An 18,633-nucleotide genomic window follows, 5' to 3' on the forward strand; every position below is an offset into this window, starting at 1 on the left:
ACCTCATTAACATCTTCATTGTTACAGATCGGGAGATTGGCAACCTCAGCAGTTCACAGGAGGAGATTGAAACACTGCCTCTCCCCACTCCAGCACCTTCTCTCTGCAATGGAAAAGAATTATTTGGAGCAGATTCTTAGTTCTCTGCTGGGCTTACTAGTCCCAGTACTGCTTTCAGCCAAGGCCACTGCTGCCTACTGGCAGGGCTCACATAGGTGTAGAAAGAGGAGGCAGGGACCCTTTCCACAAGCAAGCTTAGCTCATCTCAGTAAGACCCTGAGACCCAGTAAAGTATAGTGGATTAGAGCCCTGCCTGGGACTCACGCTGCCTGAGTTCAAATCCTGGCTCTGTGACCTCAAGTAATTTATTTAACGTCTCTGGGAACATCTATACAGTAAAATGGGGAAGCTGGTATTAGTATCTGCCTCATAGGGTGGTTGTGAGAGTTACTCGACTGCCTGAACAGCACTCAGCCCAGCACCTGGCCCACCATCAGCATTTGGTAACTGCTAACTGCCCCCATTCTCCTTTCCCCCTCCCTCTTCTGCCCCTCCTGTCATCCTTCTCCTCCTCCTCCTTCCTCCTCCTTCTCTTCTCCCTTATTTCTTCCCCTCCATCTTCAGAGGGCTTTCTGGAGCCTCCAGCTAGTGGCTTGGCAGACTCAGGACCAGGTCAGCCCTGGCTGGCCCTGCTCTGAGCTGGTGGCCCAGTTTGAGTAACTAGATCTGGGTCCCTGAGCCCCTGCATTCAGAGCATGAGCGCTCTAGGGTTGGGACTTTACCTGGCCTTTGCCGCTTCCCCTCCCAGTCCCTGTGACTGAGGTCCTGCCCCCTGCTCTCTAAGCTCCCTGGTGCGGATCACTAGCTATCCCAACACACTTGTTGGATATACCTTTTGTTTTTGGTAGTAGTGGCCCACACAGCAGAGATCCTCACCTGGGTGTGAGTTCTTTATGTCCTCACCTGCCACCCTACACAATGACTCTGCACAGTGATGCCTAATGAGCCTAGTACTTATCTCAAATGAGCCTTTCCAACAACCCTGTGAGGCTGCATAGTTTATTTATTCATTTAGCAAATACTCATTGAGCACCTGCTCTGTGCCCCTGGAGGTGCAACCAGGATGGTGCAGTGGAAAGCAAATGGGAAGTCTTGGAAGAGGCCTTCAGGCTATATGCCAGACTGGGTAGAACACGAGCTCCTGAATCTCCCAGACCTGCACTTGAACTCTGGCTCTGCCACTCACAGCACTATGGCCTTGGGTAAGTCCCCTCACCTCTCTGTGCCTCAATTTCCTGGTATGCAAAATGGGCATATGAATAGCCTCTATCTCACAGGACTTCCTTATAGGCCTCACTTCCTGCTCTGCACTCTTGTATAATTTGTACATTCCTTTTATTTCTAGTTCATATCACGATGTATTGTAATTCCATTTGTCTTCTAAACTGTATTCTGAGCTCTGGTGAGCAGGAACCACTTTTTTGTGTTTGTATCTCTAGTGCCTCTCATAATGCTGGCCCAGAATATACATTCAGTAAGTCCTTGCTTAAATGTTAACGCTATGTTGTAATTTTTCCAAGTCTGTCTTCCTCGTTAAGTTGTGAGCTTCCAGAGGGCAGATATTTTGTCTCAGTATCTGCAGAACATCACAAGCGTTTGGCTTGGAGCAGGGACTCAGTGAATGCCAGTTAAACGAGTAGCTGGACGAGTGGGTGAGTGAGGGAAGGAATGAATGAGGGAACAGCTGGAGGCTGATAATAAAGACAGGTTCTTACAGGCTCACTGTTATTAGCGAGGTCATTGTCAGCTTGAAATTAATTTGGATATATAGTAGAAATGTGGCGTAAGTGATAGTTCCATTTTCTGAGGCCTGATCCTCCTCAATCTTGTCCTAGGATTTAATACTGTTGACCACCCTTTCCTTGAAATTCTTTCCTTCTTTAGCTTCTGTGAGACCAGACTATTTTGGCTTTCCTCATGCTTTTCTGACTCCTTCCGTGTTCCTTGTTTTTTTGTCATTGAGTCTTCTTTTCCCTCTTGCTTCCTCACCACCACCTCTTCCACCTCCACTGCCAACACCCCACTGTGATGTAAATATTCTTTAAGATTTGGACCTGGCCCTGTCCTCTCCTTTCCCAGTGAAAATTAATCAGATCTCATGGCTTTGCTCTTTAGAAGCATCTATATGAGCAGCTCTGAAATCTCTCTCCACCTCTGACATTTCTTCTGAGTTCCAACTCTGAATCTTCAGGCTCCTGCCACACCTCTATACCTGGTTCTTTGGCTGTCTTCTCAAATTTCATGTCTAAAAATTCTCATCCTTTTTTCCCCAAACTAACCTTTCTCCCTGATCTTCTCTTTTCTTATTAGCAGTAACGCCTTTCAGTTTTGTTTTTTTGGGGGGCTCATAAAGAATATATATGAATTTATATATTATATATTATAAGGAATACATATATTATATATATTATGTATAACTACTATGTCATTTTCACATCTAGCAAAATTAAAATTAACAATAATTCACTAATATTATTTAATACCCAATCCATATTCAAATTTCCTTGATTTTCTAAAAGATGTCATTTTATAGTTGAATTGTTTGAATTAGAACCCAAACAAGGCCCTCACGTTGCATTTTTATGTCTCATAAGTCCTTTATTGCTTTTGAGTTGGAGAAACCAGGTCATTTGCCCTGAAGAAAGTCTCACATTCTCAACTATATGATTGTTTTCTCAAGTTGTCATTGAACTTATTTCTCTATCCCCTATATTTCCTGTAATCTGGTAGTTATATCTAGGGGCTTTGATTAGATTCAGGTTGAAATTTTTGGGTAAGAATGCTTCACAACCAGCGCTGTGTACTTTCTATCACATCACCTTACAACCCAAATAATGTCTGGTTACCCCACTTTTAGTGATACTAAGATTGATCCATGGGTTCAAATGGTATCACCTGGAGCCCTCCATTGTCAAGGTCCTCCTCAACCCTTCACCTAGTGGTTTTCACAACCATTGATCATTACTGCCTAGGTCTATTATTTCATTAAGAATTGCAAAACAGCATTTTTCTAACTCTGTAATTCCTTCTACTTTCATTAGTTGGGACTTTTCTATAAAGAAAAATTTTATTCATTGACTATTTAGTTACCTTGAATTATAGTGTTTACAAAAAAAGGCAGGATAAATCTTTGATACCTTCTCTTTAAAGACATCAATTTTCAGAATAAGTTGGTATGCTAGCAACTTCCAATGATGACTAATCAAGTCTCAAGTATTGTTATGAACTCATTTAGTTTTACATATTTAATGTTTCAATCCATTGTAGTCATTTCACTTTGTTGCTAAAATTGTCTCATATTAGGCCAGTAGGGGTCCTTTCAAGTTGGCTTCTGTTTCCTTTTGTCGTGATAGATTTCTTGATTTTTGGTTTGATGAGACACTTCAGGCTCATCTTGTACAATTCCGTACCCAGACCTGGAATCAACCATTTCTCCAAGGAGTGCTAGTTTTTCTAGATGGGAAATGATATGAGGAGAGCACAGTCTGAGGGTTGGGTTTCCTCACTGCTGCAAGGTTGTCAGGTCTTTTTTTAGTGAAGGAGCTAGAAAATGCATATTTTTTTTTTTGAGGAAGATTAGCCCTGAGCTAACTACTGCCAATCCTCCTCTTTTTGCTGAGGAAGACTGGCCCTGAGCTAACATCCGTACCCATCTTCCTTTATTTTATACGTGGGACGCCAAGCACAGCATGCCTTTTTTGCCAAGCGGCGCCATGTCCACACCGGGGATCTGAACCAGGGAACCCCGGGCCGCCGAGAAGCAGAACGTGCCAACTTAACCGCTGCACCACTGGGCCAGGCCCGAAAATGCGTATTTTTAACAAAAGGAAAAATAATGTGTTCCTACTGATATTTCGAAGTTGAATTTAAGAGTATAGGGCTTTTACTTAACATCTTTGATTTTGTAGCTGTATCTCTTTTCTCTCATTCCAAACATCATGGTTCCTGATGATATTAACATAATTACTTGCATTACCTTATATATTGTATCTGTTGCACTTTCAAAGGAGCAATTCCAATGTTGCTACTAAGACTATTGAATACAGTTTAAGATTTCTTTGCTCTTCCTTTTGCCTTTAGAATAAGTTCTACTAAGGAGGTAGTCCAAATATCGTATTTTAAAGTCACTTGAAATAATTTCTTTCTGTGTGTGGTTATGTTACCAACTTGATACACAGTTTCATATATTTGCTTCATTTTTCCTCAGTTTTAGGGATTTTCTTTTCTTTTTCTTAATTTAACTTTACATTTAATTCATGTAAAACATAGTACGTAGTTCCAAAGTCAAAACTATATTATAGGAGATATTCTCAAAGTCTTGCTTCCCTCCTGCCCCCATTCTTTATCCTTTCTCCCCCTATAGTAATCATGTTTATTGCTTTATCTGTCCATTGTGTGTTTGAATATTAAACAAATGAGAATAAGTAACTCTATTCCACCCTTTCTTACACGAACGTAGCCGGTACTATCCACACTGCCCTGCTCCCCTTTTTTCACTTTAACAACATGTCCTAGAGATTGACCCATGTCGATGTGTGATCTTCCTTGCTCCTTTTCTATAACTGTATAGTATGCCATCCTGAAGAGGAACTATAGTTTGTTCAACCAGTAAGTCCCTGTTGACAGATATCTGAGTTGGTTCTAGTCTTTTGCTATTACAAAGAATGCTACCATAAGTAGTAGAGGTGTCTGTCTCATGTTTCTCCTGGCTCCAAGCCTTAGTGGCATTCTCAGCTCTCCATTCTGCCTCCTTTTGTACACCTAATCACTTCTGAACTCTGAGGGTTCTTCCTTTGTACTCTTCTCTGTTTCTGCCTTTCTATCCCTGCTGCTATAGCCCAATTTCAGACACTTGTTGTCTTTGCCTGAATTGTAGCAATAGCAATGAAATTCCTACTTGTTTTTCTTCCTAGTCCAGTCTGTGCTGCACAGCACAGTCAGATTTATCTCATAAAATGTTGCTTTCATCATTATCTCTTCTCACACTACTCAAAAATCTTTAATAATAGCATTAAATCCACGTTCCTTAGTTTGGCATTCAAGGGCCTCCATGAACTGAATATAGTCTCCTTTCCCAATATTCATCCCCTCTGTTTTGGTCTATAGATACGTTGCTCTGCATATGTGATTTCCAAAACATCAAGTTGATTATTATCTTTATACTTTATCTCTTATTAACAGCTCTACTCAAATTCCAAATCTTTGAAAACCTTAGCCCACGCTCTCTCTCTCTCGAGCTCCTACTCTTTGTGATATCCATTTGAAACTGAGCAGACTTAGCCCCTAGCCAGATGGAAAGATCTGAGTCCATCTGGTCACTACTGTGAGATCTAAGAAATTCATTGATACATTCATCAGGCATTAACCGAGCATCAGAACAGCATCCAAAGGTGAGGGAAGTGGACCTTTGAATGGGTTAGGGTTCTTTCTGATAATGACCAAGAAGGATGGTGGGATTCTATCTGCCTGGAGGCACAGCTAGGAAGATGTTCCAGGGTAGCAATACTTGACTGAGAGATATAGTAGTAGACTGTTTGTCCCTTCAAAATGTGGATTTCATTCCAGTTCAAGGAGAAGAAATTGGACTTGTGTCTTGGGGGAGGGACTTATCCAATAGCTATCGAGCCAAAAGTTCCCAAATCCTGGGAAAGCACTGCTTTTTCTGCCTTTCCACATCAGGATAAAACATGGCACTTTCTTTGGTGAGGACCTAAGACTCATACAAGCCTGACATTATCTTGGCTACAAGCCACGTGACGGGGTGGTCAATCACCCATTACAGAACAGTGCATTTATACTGCTTCCTTTTAGTACTTTTATTATTTGGGTTACATTAACCTTAGTATCTTAAAGTTCCCTTTAGAACTGCACCATCTGGGGCTAGAACTATTTTTGGTTTATTTACTTACAATTTATCCTCTCCTCTTTATTTCCAAAAGGATTTGCAGAAGCTTATAAGTTTAAGCATAATTCAAAGTAAGACATAGAACAGAATTATCTATTTCAACAATAAGGAGTAGATATTACCAGATACCTCAGATGAGTGGAATGCTATGGTTGTTGAGCACTGACTTTGACTGAATTTTTTGGCAGGCAAGGGTATGGGTTACAGTAGTATATATTATCTGAGAACCAGAGAGCAGATATATTCCTCTTAACAGATCAACTTCCCTCTGACATGAAACTCAAATATGATAGGGATTTGTCATAGGAACCTTGTCTAAGCACATTAGGTAACATAGTAACTGATGTCTTTAATTTTTTACAAATTAAACATAGAATATAATACAGAAATACCAATCAAATCAACACTGTCTATATGAATTGAGTTAGAGTTTTCTTTTTGTAATTGTTATTGTTTATTTGAGAAACTCATTCAGCTTGCATGAACTGCTGGCTGAAGGGTAAACTGATATGAGCGCTTTAGGAAGCGTTTTGGCAGTATCTACTAAAGCTAAGCAAATGCTGACCCTGTGACCCAGCATTCCACTGCATGTGTTCACCAAAAGACACCTCCAATAATGTCCGTTAGAGTATTAGTATCAGTCAAGTAATGGAAACAACCCGAATGTCTATCAACAGTGAATATATAAATAAATTGTGTTGCATTTATACAATGGAATATTCTACAGTCATGAAAATGAACAAATTAGAGCTTCATGCAAGAACATGGAAGACACTTACAGCCATCATATTGATCGAAATAAGTCAGACCCTAAAGAATACATGCTATTTAATTCAATTTCTATAAAGTTCAAAAAGAAACAAAGCTAAACTCTGGTATTAGAAATCAAGATAGTCGTCAACTTTCAGGAGGAAGGAGAGGAAAATGATGGGGGCTAGTAATTTCTACTTTGGGACCTGAGTGGTGGTTACTTGGGTCTGTTCACTTTATGCTAATTCACTGAGCTGTACAGGTATGAGCTATGTACTTTTCTATATGTGTGTTATACTTCAGCAAAAGTTTAAATATTGATACATGTACATGAGAAGATTTCAAACCATGTAGAAGAGTGTACAATGAAAAGGAAGTCACTCTCCCACTCTAAACTCCTAACCCCTCATCAGAGTCTATCACTCTCACCAGTTTCTCGTGTATTCTTCTAGAAATGTCCTGTAGTAAAAGCACAGTGGTGTGTATGTATCTATACGTATATCTCTATTCCTTTTGTTATTTATAAAAACGGAATCACACTATATACATTGTTTTGCCACATGTTTTTTTCATGTAACACTTTGTAAACAAGTCTTGGACTTGCTTTCCTATCAGTACATAGGAAATACCTACCTTCTTCTTTGTAATGGCTCCATAAAGTAGTCTATTTTGGGAATGCAGCATGTTTAACCAATCTTCTGTTGGTGAACGTTTTGGATTTTTCCAATTTTTAAAATGTTACGGTGATACATTAAATATCTTTTTACACATATCCTTGTATATATGTATGGGGTACAGTAGACTTTTGCAGCTTTTTGTTAGATTATTTAACTAGCACATATGCGGTGAAAATTCCAGAGTCAAAATCACCCTCAAAATTCCCTTAGGAAGGCTGGCATAGCATATCTTCATCATTCCAGTAGAGCCCATTTGCCTGTTTGTCCTCCAGTATTGAAGTAGATCCCTGAGGCTTTGGCGCAGCACCTGATGAAGAGATGAGCTTGTACTTTTGAGCCATGCTGAATGGCATACATACATCTTTAATGACATGTATACATCACAGTGAGATGCTCGCTCTGTGAGAGGCACATGGGAATGGAGACTTACTGAGGGATTGACAGAACCACAGCTTACACTTTACGTCCTCTCTAGGGCACAGCACAGTCATTGACCAGAATGGTAGGCACAACCTGTTATGCCATTTCAATTGTCGTCTTCTGTCTCTCTCCTCTTTCTGTTTCTGTCTCTGCCTCTGCCTCTGTTTCTTTCTTTGTCTCTCTGTCTCTCCCTTTTCTCTCCTCTCCCTCTTCTCCCTCTCTGTATGCTGAGTGCGTACATTTGAATTTGTATAGCTAATATATGCATATGGTGTAATTCCACTGTATATTCAAAGGATCAATTCCAAGAAGTGGGATTTTGGCACATATATATGTATGCATGTATCTTCAAATTATATATATGTGTATGTGTCTTATATAGATGTATCTTTTTATTATGAAACATTTCAAACATATACAAAAGCAGGTAGGATATATAACGAGACCCCTATACCCATCACCAAGCATCAAAAATGGTCCACCCATGGCCACTCTTCTTTTGTCTATACCACATCCACTTTCCTTCTTTCTGTAATATCTTGAAGCAAATCAAGACATCATAACATTTCATCTGTAAATAGTTCGGTATGTATTTCTAAAGGATCAGGACTCTTTTAAAAAACATATCCACAATGCAATTATCACACTTCAAAATGAACAAAATTTCATTAAATTCAACAAATATCCAGTCAGTGTTCCAGTTTCCAATTATCTTACAATTGGGATAAATGGATTCTTGTTTGTTTGAATAAAGCTCTAAATAATGGCTAGATAATGTAATTGATTAATATAGCCTTTTATTTTCTTTTAATAATTTTATTTATTTTTAAAAATTAATTAATTTTCGGATATACATCATAATATATTTCAAATTCTGTGTAGATTACATCATGTTCACCACCCGAAAACTAATTATAGTCCATCCCCTCACATGTGAGCCTCATCACCCTTTTTGCCCTACCCCCTCGCCCCCTTACCCTATGGTAACCACCAATCCAATCTCCAGTGCTATGTTTGTGTTTTGTTGTTTTTATCTTCTACTTATGAGTGAGATTATGTGGTATTTGGCTTTCTCCCTCTGACTTATTTCACTCAACAAAATACCATCAAGGTCCATCCATGTTTTCACAAATGGCTGCATTTCATCATTTCTTATGGCTGAGTAGTATTCCATCGTGTATAAATACCACATCTTCTTTATCCATTCGTCCTTTGGTGGGCACCTAGGTTGCTTCCAAGTCTTGGCTATTGTATATAATGCTGCAATGAACATAGGGGTGCCAGTATCTTTATGCCTTTGTGTTTTCAAGTTCTTTGGATAAATACCCAGCAGCGGGATAGCTGGATCACATGGTAGATCTATCCTTAATTTTCTGAGGATACTCCATACTGCTTTCCATAGTGGCTGCACCGGTTTGCACTCTCACCAGCAGTGAACAAGGGTTCCCTTCTCTCCACATCCTCTCCAACATTTGTTGTTTCCTGTCTTGTTAATTATAGCCATTCTGACCAGAGTGAGGTGATACCTCATTGTAGTTTTGATTTGCATTTCCCTGATAGCTAATGATGTTGAGCATCTTTTCATATGCCTGTTGGCCATCCGTATATCTTCTTTGGAGAAATCTCTGTTCAGATCTTTTGCCCAGTTTTTAATTGGGTTGTTGGTTTTTGTTATTGTTGAGCTGTATTAGTTCTTTGTGTATTTTGGATGTTAACCCCTTATCTGATATGTGGTCTGCAAATATCTTCTCCCAATTGTTAGGTTGTCTTTTCATTTTGTTGCTGGTTTCCTTTGCTGTGCAGAAGCTTTTTAGTTTGATGTAGTCCCATTTGTTCATTTATTCTTTTGTTTCCCTTGCCCAGTCAGACATGGTACTTGAAAATATGCTGCTCAGACCAATGTCAAAGAGCGTACTGCCTATGTTTTCTTCTAGAAGTTTCATGGTTTCAGGTCTTACATTCAATTCTTTAATCCATTTTGAGTTGATTTTGGTGCATGGTGTAAGGGAATGGTCTACTTTCAATCTTTTGCATGTGGCTGTCCAGTTTTCCCAACACTATTTATTGAAGAGACTCTCCTTTCTCCATTGTATGCTCTTGGCTCCCTTGTCGAATATTAGCTGTCCATAAATGGGTGGGTTTACTTCTGGGCTCTCAATTCTGTTCCATTGATCTGTGTGTCTGTTTTTGTGCCAGTACCATGCTGTTTTGGTTACTATGGCTTTGTAGTATATTTTGAAATCAGGGAGTGTGATACCTCCAGCTTTGTTCTTTTTTCTCAGGAATCCTTTGGCTATTTGGGGTCTTTTGTTGGTCCGTATAAATTTTAGGATTCTTTGTTCTATTTCTGTGAAAAATGTTGTTGGAACTTTGATAGGGATTGTGTTGAATCTATAGATTGCTTTAGGAAGTATGGACATTTTAACTATGTTAATTCTTCCAATCCAAGAGCATGGAATATCTTTCCATTTCTTTGTGCCTTCTTAGATTTCTTTCAACAATGTTCTATAGTTTTCAGCGTACAATTCTTTCACCTCTTTGGTTAAGTTTATTCCTAGGTATTTTATTCTTTTTGTTACCATTGTAAATGGGATTGTATTCTTAATTTCTCTTTCTGCTACTTCGTTGTTAGTGTATAGAAACGCAACCGATTTTTGTACATTGATTTTGTATCCAGCAACTTGACTGTATTCCTTTATTGTTTCTAAAAGTTTTTTACTGGATTCTTTAGGGTTTTCTTGATATAAAATCGTGTTGTCTGCAAAGAGTGACAGTTTCACTTCTTCTTTTCCAATGTGGATCCCTTTTATTTCTTTTTCTTGCCTGATTGCTGTGGCTAGGACTTCCAATACTATGTTAAGTAAGAGTGGTGCCAGTGGGCATCCTTGTCTGGTTCCTGTTCCTAGAGGGATAGCTTTCAGTTTTTCTCCATTGAGAATGATATTAGCTGTGGATTTGTCATATATAGCCTTTATTACGTTGAGGTATTTTCCTTCTATACCCATTTTATTTAGAGTTTTTGTCATAAATGGATGCTGGTATCTTGTGAAATGCATTCTCTGCATCTATTGAGATGATCATGTGATTTTTATTCTTCATTTTCTTAATGTGGTGTATCACATTGATAAATTTGCGGATGTTGAACCATCCCTGCTTCCCTGGAATAAATCCCACTTGATCATGATGTATGATCTTTTTAATGTATTGTATTTGATTTGGTGGTATTTTGATGAGGATTTTTGCATGGATGTTCATCAGTTTATATTTGTGAACTGATGAACAGTGAGGCGTCTATGTTCCTGATCTTGGATATTGGCCTGTAATTTTCTTTTTTTGTGTTGTCTTTGTCTGGTTTTGGTATGAGGGTAATGTTGGCTTCGTAGAATGAATTAGGGAGCCTCCCCTCCTCTTCAGTTTTTTGGAAGAGTTTGAGAAGGTATTAAATCTTCTTTGAATGGTAGAATTCACCAGGGAAGCCATCTGGTCCTGGACTTTTATTTTTGGGAGGTTTTTGATTGCTGTTTCGATCTCCTTACTGGTGATCGATCTATTCAAATTTTCTACTTCTTGGTCCAGTTTTGGAAGGTTGTATGTTTCCAAGAATTTATGCGTTCCTTCTAGATTATCCAATTTGTTGCTGTATAGCTTTTCATAATATTCTCTTGTCTTTTGTATTTCTGAGGTGTCCAGTGTAATCTCTCATCTTTCATGTCTGATTTTATTTATTTGAGCCTTCTCTCTTTTTTTCTTAGTGAGTCTAGCTAAGGGTTTGTCAATTTTGTTTATCTTTTCAAAGAACCAGCTCTTGGTTTCAGTAATTTTTTCTATTGTTTTTTTAGTTTCTATTTCATTTAATTCTGCTCTGATTTTTATTATTTCCTTCCTTCTGCTGATTTTGGGCTTTGCTTGTTGTTCTTTTACCAGTACCTTTAGATGCACTTTTAGATTGTCTGTTTGGGGTTTTTCTTCTTTGTTGAGGTAGGCCTGAATTGCTATAAACTTCCCTCTTAGAACCGCTTTTGCTCTATCCCATAGATTTTAGCATGTTGTCTTTTCATTTTCTTTTGTCTCCAGGAATTTCTTGATTTCTCCTTTGATTTCTTCATTGACCCAATCGTTGTTCAGTAGCGTTTTGTTTAATCTCCACATTTTTGTGGCTTTTCTGGTTTTATTCCTGTAGTTCATTTCTGGTCAGAAAAGATGCATGGTATTATTTCAATCTTCTTAAATTTATTGAGACTTGTTTTGTGGGCTAATATGTGATCAATCCTGGAGAATGTTCCATGGGCATTTGAAAAGAATGTGTATTCTGTTGTTTTTGGATGGCATGTTCTGTATATACCTACTAAGTCCATCTGGTCTAATGTGTCCTTTAAGGCCAGTGTTTCCTTATTGATCTTCTGTTTGGATGATCTATCCATTGGTGTAAGTGGAGTGTTAAATTCCCCTACTATTATTGTGTTACTGTCTATTTCTCCTTTTATGTCTGTTAATAATTGCTTTATATATTTAGGTGCTCCTATGTTGGGTGCAGAGATATTTACAAGTGTTATATCTTCTTGTTGGATTGTTCCCTTTGTCATTACTTAGTGCCCGTCTTTGTCTCTTGTTACAGTTTTTGTTTTAAAGTCTATTTTGTCTGTTATAAGTATTGCTACCCCCGCTTTCTTTTCTCTGCCATTTGCATGGAATATCTTTTTCCATCCTTTCACTTTCAGTTTCTGAGTGTCTGTAGGACTGAAGTGTCTCTTGTATGCAGCATATACATGAGTCTTTTTTTTTATCCAAGTGGCCACCCTGTGGCATTTGATTGGAGCATTTAGTCCATTGACGTTTAAAGTAGCTATTGATAAATATGTATTTATTGCCATTTTGTCCCTTTTTTTTTCTGGGTGTTTTAGTAATTCTTCTCTGTTCCTTTCTTTTTCTCTTGCTCTCTCCCCTTGTTTGAGGCTATCTTTAGTAATATGTTTGATTTCTTTGTCTTACTTTTTTTCTTGCTTTTTATAGGTTTCTGATTTGTGATTACCATGAGGATCCTATTTAATGTACTATGCATATAACAGTCTATATTGAGTAGATAGACACTTTAGCTTGACCTCTTTCTGAAAGCTCTACTTTTTCACTCTCCTCCTCCCACATGTGTTTTTCAAATCATATATAGTCTCTTGTTTAGTGTGTGTCTGTCCTTTACCCTCTTATCATTGAAATAGGTGATTTCAGTACATTTGTCTTTTAACCTTCATATTTATCATCACAGTTAGTCCTTCTGCTACCTTTACATATTTTTACCTTACAAGTGATTTTATTGCCTGGTTTCTTGTTGTTGTTGTTTTGTTTTGTTGATAATTTTCTTTTATCTCCATTTGTGGTCATTGCTTTCCCACTTAAATAAGTCCCTTCAGCATTTCTTGCAGAACTAGTTTCTTGGTGATAAACTCCTTTAATTTTTGCTTGTCTGGGAGGCTCTTTATCTCTCCTTCCATTCTGAATGACAACCTTGATGGATAGAGTATTCTTGGCTGTAGGTTTTTTCCTTTTAGCACTTTAAATACGTCATGTCATTCTCTTCTCACCTGTAGGGTCTCGGCTGAGAAGTCAGCTGATAGCCTGATGGACTTCCCTTTATATGTCACTTGTGGCCTTTCTCTTGCTGCTTTTAGGATTCTCTTTGTCTTTAATTTTTGGCATTTTAATTATAATATGTCTTGGTGTGGGCCTCTTTGGGCTTATCTTGTTTGGAGCTCTCTGTGCTTCCTGGACTTGGATGTCTGTTTCCTTCCTCAGGTTAGGAAAATTTTCATCTATTATTTCTTCTAATAAATTTTATGCCCCTTTGTCTCTCTCTTTTCCTTCTGGGACACCTATAATCCAAATGTTAGCACACTTGATATTGTCCCAGAGTTCCCTTAGACTGTTCTCATTCTGTCTAATTCTTTTTTCTCTTTTGTGTTCTGCTTGCGTGATTTCCTCGAGTCTTTCATCTAGCTCACTGATCCGTTCTTCTGCCTCCTCTACTCTGCTATTGAGTCCCTCTAGTGAATTTCTCATTTCTAGTATTGTATTTTTCATTTCTGATTGGTTGTTTTAAATATCTTCCAGTTCTTTGCTGATGTGCTCTCTGTGTTCATCCGTTCTTCTCCCCATATCTGTGAGCGTCCTCATGATATTTTGTTTGAACTCTTTGTTGAGTAGGTTGCTTGTTTCTGTTTCATTTAGTCCTTTTTCTGGGGTTTTGTCCTGTTCCCTTGGTTGGAAAGTATTCCTATGCCTCCTCATTATGCCTCTTTCTCTGTGCTTATTTCTATGTATAAGGTGAGGCGGCTATGTCTCCTGATCTTGGAGAAGTAGCCTTATGTATGAGATGCCTTATGAGGCCCAGCACCATGCTTCCCTCTCGTCGCCAGTCCATAAGAACCAGGAGTGACCCCTTTGTGGGCTACTTGTGTCCTTCTGCTGTGGCAGGGTTGCTCCCACTGCAGGTTCCCAGGGAGTCTAGTCTTTCCTTCCTGGCCAGCTGTTTGTAAATCCGGTTGGGGAGCCTCAGCACTATTGGCTACACAGGCTATCAGCACACTCCTACTGCAGTTTTCCTCTTAATTGGGTTGGCACCCATTGTAGCTGGTTGCTAGGCTCAGGGGCTTGCAGTTGTGATAGGCCTCAGGCCTACAAGGCTGTTCTCAGATCTCTTAGGAGTGCAGCTGAGTGGGGCTGGCCCTTGGCCCGGGGGCACTCAGTTGTTTCAGGCTTTGGAAGGTGGAGCTGATCCATTTTATGGCTATTTGTGAAGCACAGGTCTTCTGCCACTGGTTAGCCTCACCCCCACAGGACCACATACTCCATCAACACAGTCCTGGTCTATGCACACTTCTCAACCCCCTGGAGCGTATCCCGACGCCACACTGCAGAGGCCCCCACCTCTCCACCAATGCCCCCCACAGTTCACCTGGTCCTCACACAGGTCCTGCCCCACAGAGGCAGACACCCTTGCCTGCCTGCAAAGGATCAAGGCACACAGTCAATGCAGGCTGAAAAGTAGCCTGAGGGCTTGCTGTTAGTTGGGGCCAATCCCCAGGGCAAGTTGCCTGCCCTGGTGGAACTGGATTAAATCTGTGCTCTAGTGGGCATGGTAGACCCTTGGGCTAACAGGCCAAGGGATGAATCTCAATGGCACCCACCGGGGTCCATGTCAGCATGCCTGGACCAACTGAGAACAATGCCCCCCACCAATGTCTCAGTTTCCGGAGAAGTCCCTCCTCTCACCAAGATGCCCCCAGAGCCCACCAGGTGAGTCTCATTTTACCAAAGGACTGTCAGCCTTCTCTCTGGTGATTTTAGGTTGCTGCAATGAATGAGTTTGTGCATGGGCCCTTTAAGAACTGGGTCTTTTTGGCTTTCTGCCGATAGCTTTTCTTGTGTTGATGAAAATAATCCATAACCAATCTATAAATGAAAATTTGGCTGAGTTTATTCTGAGCTGAACTCTGAGGACTGTGGCCCGGGGCCTTTCTTCCTGAAGGAAGAAATGATACCAAAGACGTGAGTTATACAGAGTGGTTATATACCCCCATACAGGACGTTTCACATATGATTGCAATTTTCCTCCCACAATAGTCACAAGATTGCCCTGTCGGCATGACACAGTGCTTGATGGACACAGCAGGCAGTGGGTCTCCTCTCTCGAGGGCGTAGCAGGAGGCAAGCCTATTGTCTCAAGCTGGGTGGTCACTGGTGAGCTCAGCAATCAATTCCTAGCCTAAGGAAAGATGCTTAATCCTTAAGGGAATGCCAACCTTGGGAGGGGGAGGGAAGTTGCTCCTTTATCTCAAGGACCTTTGCTGTTGCCATAGGGAATATGTAAAGCAGATATACAATGCATGCTCAACAGCCTCAGTCAGGCCCTTTTGGAAAGACAAGGTCAGGCCGAATTAGGTTTACACAAAATGGCTTCCTCATATACTCCAATATATCCTATTACTTGCCATTTTTATTTGTCACTGGGGTTATCCTCGCTGCAGTTAATAGCTAGCAAAGCCAGACAGTGAGACCCTCGTCTCAGTTGGGCTGAGTCTGAAGGATACTTATAGCAGTATCAGCCCCTGCTCCAGACCTCACTCCTCCAGGGAGGGCTGCATACCTTGGGGTGGCTCCCGCCTAGCCAGCTGACAAGCTCTGCAGCTCCCAAAGGTGGCTTTTTTCCTCTCCAGCAGGAATTTCTGCCTCTTCTGCCTTCGTCAGGACTGTCCCTTCTTGTGGGGGTTCTTTTTATCCAGTTTTCAGTTTTCGATCCAGGGTAATTTTTCCAAAAATAATTGTAACCTGGTTGTGTTCGTGGGAGGAGATGAGTTCAACACCTGCTCACACCACCATCTTGACAAGATCCCTCTGACATAGCCTTTTAGTGTCTTAATCTACAGGTTCCCTCTTGATCTTCTTTTCTTCTTGCAATTTATTTTTTGAAGAAAATGGATTGTTTTCCCTGTAGCATTTCCCACACTCTGGATTTTGCTGATTGCATTCCCATTGTTAAGTTTAATTCTTAGATACTATCAGTATCCTCAGACTTCTGTATTTTCTCTAAATTAATAGCTGATTTTAGAGGCTTTAAGGTGTTTTTTGGGTTTTGTCTTGTTTTTGGAGAGACTACTTCATACATGGTTTTTTGCTCTCCATTAAGAGACACATCCTGTCTGATTGTCTCTGTTTTTATGTTAGCAGCCACTGTCTAGATTGATTCAAGTCTAGATTCATTCATTCGTTAAGGGTTGCCAATGGTGATAATCTTTTTTTATTCCTTCTTTATTTGTTAGCTAGAATATGTCTGTACATCTACTACTTGGTTATCTGAGGGCACAGTTGGTATAATATAAAGGCTAGATAAATGCCTAATTCAAAATAATGAGCTAGTTCACTAGCATTGCTAATAAAGTCAATGAATGATTATTTTTGAAAGTATAGTGATGAATTCATGGATTTAAATATATTTAATGTGTTTTAATCCATTGTTCTTATGCATACTGAGGCTTGCATTGGCCATTGGGAGCCTCTTTAAGTTGGCTCCTTGAGTCCTTTTTCGATGACTCTGGTAGTCTTTGAAAAATTCCTTGCTAGGTGTGATAAGATAGTCTAGGATCATCATGTACATTTCCTGCCCTAGATCTGAAGAACTATATTTTCAGATATCAACATAGTATATTGAAAAGAATACAGTCTTTGGAGTCTGAGAGACCAGGATTGAATCCTGGCCCTATCTCATACTGCCTGTATGGCCGTGGATAACCTTCTTATTATCTACCTCCTTCAAGTTTCTTCATTTTTAAAAGGAGCTAATAACACCTATCTTCCATGGTTCTTAAGAGAATTAAAGTTATGTGTGTGTGTGTGTGTGTGTGTGTGTATTTAGAGAGAGAGAGAGAGAGATAACCTAGCATAGAGCTTGGCACATAGTAGGTACTCAGAAATTCAAGTTCCTCTCCATTTCCTGTTCTCTTCTTGCTTAAATGACACCATATCTCTGTGATTACTTAGGCTTCTGTGTTTATGGAGTGGAGTGTTCTCTTTCATATATGGTAGATACTCAATACATACTTACAAGTTGACTGAGGATAGATGCCATCAAATAGATGATGCCACCACATGTTAAGATCTGTCAAAGTAGGCATTGTCTCAATGCATCTGTTTTTAAAAAGCATTTTCCTTTATTTTTCAGACTACCCATTCACAAATAGTAATAAATTGATCCCTTCTCACAATCTCTGCCCCACTCCCCAGTACTGACGTGTGATGGGGGTGCTAGCTTTCAGTTGTGTTAGAGAAAGAAGCATGAATAATTCAAAAGGGTAGTCCAAGGCAGTGAGTCACTCCAAAGTCACTCACTTCAGTTTGAAAGACATTATTTGATATATGTATAGCAGATTTCCCTTCTTAAATTAGCTTTACTTACACTACTATTAAAATGGCTTTTCATTCCTTGAGGTCACAGCAGATAGAGAGGGTAATAAATCCAAAATGTATTGAACAGGCCACAGAAACAAACTTGGGATATTTACCTTAGATATTCTGCCCTGATTCTCATGTGTTACTGTGGTACTGTCCTCAACTTAGGATCAAAATTAGGAAATTGTCAGGCAGCCTCAATGTTCCAGCCCAGGCAGCCAGGGGAATGGCAGCTGCTGCAAAGAGCTCAACCTTTGGACAATTAACTAAAAGATACTGGATGAAGATGGAAAGAGTGGTGATGAAAAGAGTCACTTCAATTAAGCAATATCCTGCAATGGCCTTCAGCTTAGAACCTATTCTAGGGTGAATTGGAATTTTGAGAGAACTTGATGGAGAGTTCTTTTGCCTAGTAGCTGCTTTCCTCAAAATATCCGGTCAACAGATTGTCACATGGCACTGTTCACTCAGAAGATGCTGACTTTCAGCTAGGGAAAGCTGTTTGACTACCTATACATAGGGCCCATTCTCCAAACTATTTGCCCTGTGGTAGGGTGAAGACAGCGGCTGAGGTGGCTGGAAAGCCCACTTGTGTTTCCTGAGAGCTAAGTTCTGGGGCTATGTCTTGTCTTGGGCTGGCTAACCAGGATCCCTATTCCCATAAGCCCCAGGGGCAGATTCCTAATGAACATAAGGCTTACTCTGTGCGAGAGCTTTTAGGGGCTCTTTCCATGCATTCTGACGTTGAATCCTCATATGCAGTGTGACAAGGTGGGTATTAGATACACATTTGCTAGATGAGGAATTGAAGGTTCAGAGAGACTCAATGACGTGTCACAGGTGCTTGTCTTCCCCTGCTTTGCCCTGGCTATTCTTATCCCAGGT

The sequence above is a fragment of the Equus asinus genome, chromosome X (genome assembly GCF_041296235.1).
Source record: "Equus asinus isolate D_3611 breed Donkey chromosome X, EquAss-T2T_v2, whole genome shotgun sequence".
Lineage (NCBI taxonomy): Eukaryota > Metazoa > Chordata > Mammalia > Perissodactyla > Equidae > Equus > Equus asinus.